Raw genomic sequence first — 5,669 nt, 5'->3', positions numbered from 1 at the left:
TTGTAAAATATGCAAAAATATAGAATAATATTTTATGAAATGATGAAAGAAGCATAGGTACACCTTTTTAAATCATCTTGCTCCAAATCATTAAAGAAAGATACAAAACTAAGGTTATAGACAAAATAATGCTTTGTAAAGTTATTTTGTAAACCTTATGATTCAAACTACATGAAAAAATAAGTTAAAGAAAGATTTAAATTCATAGAAAATGCAAATGGTTCTAATAGATTAATCAAATAATTTATCATACCAATAAAAACTAATCTTTGTCTTCATGTTGAGTTAATTGGCTCAAAGTGGTAATCAAGATAGGAAGGCAATACCATTTCTACTCCACATATCTACAATATTGTCACCAACTAATGTTATAATATTGTCTCTTGCACTCCACATAGTGTTGGTAGGTTTTACTAGAAATATGTAAATCCAGTAAAATTTACCCATGGAAATGTAAATATGTTGTGGAAACCATCTCTTGTACTCCACATAATGTTGTTAGTGTTAATTCTAATATAATTGTATCGCTACCCATGAAAATGAAAATATGTCGGGAAAATATTAAAAAAATTAGGGATACTTTAAACCATGATTACAATTGCCAAACTATATTTTAGACAGGAGGAGCGAACAATCATAAAGAATATTAGTCTACTAAATTAATAATATATGTGGGGAACTTTGAGGCATAGGGGGGACCAATGCTCCCTTGGGTCCCCATCTCTCTTCCTCTACCTGTCTTACTTAAGAGGGTGTTGTAGTGGCTGGGATGTCAAAATTTAACTATAGCCATTGAACATAACTGACAAATCCTTGACCATTTGGTAGTAAAATAATTATTTCAACAAACTAAAAACTAAGGCTCTGGTAAGAATTGCTTTAAAAATATAGCAATTTAAAGTGAAAATAGTTAAAGACTTAAAGAGAACGAGTCCTGAATCTTATACAAACATAACCTATAACTCATGGACATTTTCTATGTAATGTCTGTATATTCTCCATTATGTACTATTAACAGGTTTAAGCAAGTTGTTATAAATAAACCCAAAATTAGCATATTAGCTTTCCATGTAGTTCATGAGAAAATCAAAGAAAACTATGGTCTGGTGGAAACTTTGAAATTTCAAAAATGTTATTTTACAAAATAGGATAAAATAAAAGATAAGACAAAAAAATAAAATAAAGTGCCAACCATGTAATTAGACAATCAAAAACCAATAAAGCTTAATATGTAAAGTAATTAAGTCTCAACACAATGTCATAAACTTCTATTATGGTATAGTAAGTTTAGCATTATCATGTGGTTAAAAACCTAACTATGCATGTATCTTTCAATAACATATTGGCTTGTAGAAGAATTATTATATCAGCAAGTGAAGAATACATGTATCTAATTGAAGAGATGGTCTGAGAAAGTAAAGAATATATAATTGGAGTAAGATGATGGGCTAAAGTTTTTTACCTGACTATGTGCATGAATCACCAAGTTGATTGGTGGTTCAGCTCCGACATTATCATCCCAAGTTTTTGCTTTATTTAGTTTCTGTTAAATTTATAGTCTTCTCCCTTTCAGATTTTTTTTTTTTTGATTTTCTAAATGTTTTGTCCCAAATTCCCACCTATCCTATACCATCCCCCCGCCCCCCACCCCACCCACTTACACTGTCCCGAACTGCCAACTATACAAACTCATAAAGATGGACTGAACAATAAAAACCCCTATAAACAAAATGGGTCATTCTAAAAATCACCCTTAATAATTAAAAGAATAAATTATATATAGATGTCTAATATATTAAGGAATAACTTACAAGCCCCTCTTTTGCAAAATTTGAGAATCATCTTTCTCATATAATAATATATAATTTAAACTAATGGATTAGAATGAAACAGTAAAACCTTTTTTTTCATGAAATAGTAGAATTAAAGAGATGAAAAGAATCTATATAGTCTGCCCTAAGGATGGACTACAATCCCCTCCCTTATAGCAGACCTAGTTTACATTCCCAAAACCATGTTCTCTCCCATTCAGTTGATCCTTAAAAGACAAAAGGAGAAAAAGGAAAAGGAAAAACGAATTTTACAAAAAAAAGAATTGATTATATATTTTCCTTTCAATATTTTTTTTCTCGAGATTATTAATTTTTTAAAAGCAGATTCTACAGACAAGAATTTGTACAGCCTCTAGCATCTAGACATTATTTATCACTAGGAATGAATGGCTCACAAAGCAAAATTATCTAATTGACAAAATAATAATCGATCAAATCAAGGAAGATTTTCAGTCCCACGGTTGATGATCTACCTACAGTCAAAGTGGAAAAGTATATTCTCCAAATGAGGTGAAAGTCGATCAGTCCAGGGCAAAAGATAGAAGCTTCACATGAAGGATGTACCACACGGCCAACTCATTATCAGTATACTCTTCTGAGAAAGCAACAATCTTGGCCCCATATGGTAGCCTTAAGCTCATGATATCAAGGTCGGTTAAGGGCTAGCTAGCTGCATCGCTGTACTGTCAAGGAGCCAGTACAGTAACCCACTGTGTTAGATCTCCAAATTAAGATGAAGAAGCTGTACCCACTTATGGATTGGGCACTTGGGTGAATTGCCATAAAAAAAATGGTGGATTTCAGTTCATAGTTCAGACAGCTCGACGTGCACATCGTGCAATGGGCCTACCCAATGTGGATAGCAGCAGGTAAACAACACGCATGATGCTTAATATGGGGAAGAACAGTCTTTACTCTTTACAACTATCACCTCATTACTGATTGGTAGGTTTAATTTGATTCCTACTTTGAACCCAGCCGTATCAGTGGCAGGATCGATTTCATTCATACTAACATTAACAAAATAAAACCTATTCAAGAATCTTATTTAACAGTTTAAGCTTTTATGTTCAATGGTTCCTTGAGATGGGTGGGCTTATGCTGTCCATGCTTCAAGTCCAATGGGCCCTTATGTAAGGAGGCATGTTAGAGAATAAAACCTATTTAAAGACTTCACTTAATAGTTTAAGCTTTTAGGTTCAATAGTTTTTTGAGAGATTTTAATGACATAACCATAGAATAAGGAAAGAAAAGATAGAGAAACCTTTACAAAACCCTTCCTCTCCCTACCCTTTACTTCAAATCAAACATAACCTAAATAGGTTCGGATTTTGACAGATTATACAACAGTAGTAGATGAAATTCATTTAGCTTCCATGCCGCGTGAGAATCTAACCACAACATGAACAGATGATTGAAGTGAGACCTGGGTCACTGATCAGATTATTTCCATATACAAAGTGGTGTGCACTTTTCTTTCACTTCACCTGAACTAATGTCGTGTACTAAGTGGAGTACGCTTTTTTTTTCTTCATTAAAATACGTGGGGCTAATCCATGGCGATCCCATATATATGGTGGAGTTCATCATTTAATTGAATATATATGTCTTAAACTCCTTTCTTCCTTATGATTGTCTATTTCATTATTTCAAGATTCTAGTTCTCTGGTGCTTTTTGTTGTAAACAGTGAATGATTGAGTGTGGAATAAGTTTCACTATTGGGTGGGGCCAAGGGTTGGAAATTGGAACCATCTAGACACACCTGACTAGATCCGCATCCAATGTGTGTGACAAGGTGTATGTACATGTGCATGTTCTGATTAGACTTGAGGCATTAGCAAACTTCATTCATAGTGACTGGCTGGCTGTTAGTACTTGGGAGAGGGTTTATGGGGAACAGAAGAGATGCAGAAACGCGCGGGAAGCCGACCACCATTACCATTTCCTTTTGGATACGAACCTCAAAGAGTGTCAAAAGATTGCTTTAGCCCAGACTTGGGTATCAGTTATGAGGATCGATCCAGTAGTGACTGGTGAAGGAGGGTACTTTTGTTATTCATGTGATCTAGTAAGCCAATTGCATCTTGGAGTATTCAACAAAATACCCTGAAAACTAATGGTTTCTTCCCACCTCAAAATCATTACTATTGAGACTACTGGTTAGTGTGTTTGAACGGTAATGGTTGAGGGTACGTACACAGTCACACACCCATGACCCAATCAGGATGAAGTTGAAATAGTTGTGTTCTTCAGCAAAATCCAGATTAGGTTGGGAAACTTGAACAAGGATCAAATCAAGGGTTGCTAAATGCTACCCCTAAATTCCTTTTTATTTTATTTTGGTGCAGTTACTGTGGATAATCTTCCAAAGATTCAATCAAAGGAGATTCTTAAAGGGGATCTCATATCCATGTTAATGCCATTACTGATAACATTAATTGAAGAAAGGGGATGATGTTTATCACAGCTTAATTTATCTTCCCCATTTGGGGCAAAAGGGTTCAGATTGAAGAGTATAACGCAGAATAAGAAGCATTCCACCAAACACAAGGTTAAAAAGGATCATTGGAGGAGAAGATCGCTAGTGCTATCTTTTGCTTGTGAGGTGGACAACCACATGTATAACAGAAGTCCATAAAATGATGGTGTTATAGAATGATGAAGCCTTTGCTGTCAATAGCTAGTACCACTACTTGGGAAGTTGGGAAGAAAAGAGTGAGAAGATCAGTGGTAAGGGGATGATAAGAATGTAAAATAAATGGGCAAAACCAGATGCCAAACAGTGTAAAATAAGCCAACACCATTCATTACAACTCTTGATTGGTTGATGTTGGTCAATGAAAGCTTCAATCTCCCATCTAATGATTAGAAAATTGAAAGGCCATGGTTTTAAAACTTGGTGAAATTCACCAAAGTTTCAGATATTTTATTAAAATTAATAAAATCAATAACATATATATATATATATATATATATATATATAAGAGAGAGAGAGAGAGAGAGAGAGAGAGAGAGAATAATATCAAATACTTATAAAACAATTAAGATCTATCTAAAAGTTGTTCCAAAATTTCACAAAGAATTCATTTCAATTTTGGGTCCAAGTTAAAATTTTTGAAATTTGAAACCTTGGGGAAGACCACTCTACCAAATACCCAATGATGGGGATGAAAAAGGAACACACTGATCTCTTTTTGGAGACAAACTAGACCGTCTTGTTTAAGAATTCTAAGACATCTAGGCTTTCTCTTTGACCAAACCTTACTTTTTTTGGGGTTAGCTGATCGATCATCATCCAGCACATTTCATAAAGAAAAATCTATGATCTATAAATATCTCTTACTATGCCAATATCCTTGAATGCTAGGATCTGGTGAGATGTCTTATTACAACAAAAATGAAAGATTGTGACCAAACTTTCGTGGATGGTTTAGCTGGTACACAAAACAGCTTTACTCACAAGTTCATTAATTGATAAAAAAAATAAAACCATATGATGGGCTTTCGCAATAGGAACATAAGAGGAATGGCCATCTTTTGGTGACACTCCCATATCAGTGTATAGGCGAGTATCTGTAAAAAACAAGGGTGAACACCTGAACCCAAAAATAGAACCATAGACCCCCAGCCACCATACCCAATTATTCCACCATACCCATGCATTTTCTAAGCATATCTCAATGCATATTCTTAAAATTGTCTTTTCCAATACCCTGCAATAGATATTAACAATACATAGAGTGGGTCTAGGTATTATTATAGTTGAAAATATCGAAGTCTTCCGGTGTAAATCATGGAAACATGATACGATTCAATGCTAATGTAACTACACTGCA

Source organism: Nelumbo lutea, chromosome 6, assembly GCF_056320005.1.
Source record: "Nelumbo lutea isolate HS-2025 chromosome 6, American lotus-T2T, whole genome shotgun sequence".
NCBI lineage: Eukaryota > Viridiplantae > Streptophyta > Magnoliopsida > Proteales > Nelumbonaceae > Nelumbo > Nelumbo lutea.
Note: the sequence above shows the minus strand (reverse complement) of the source record.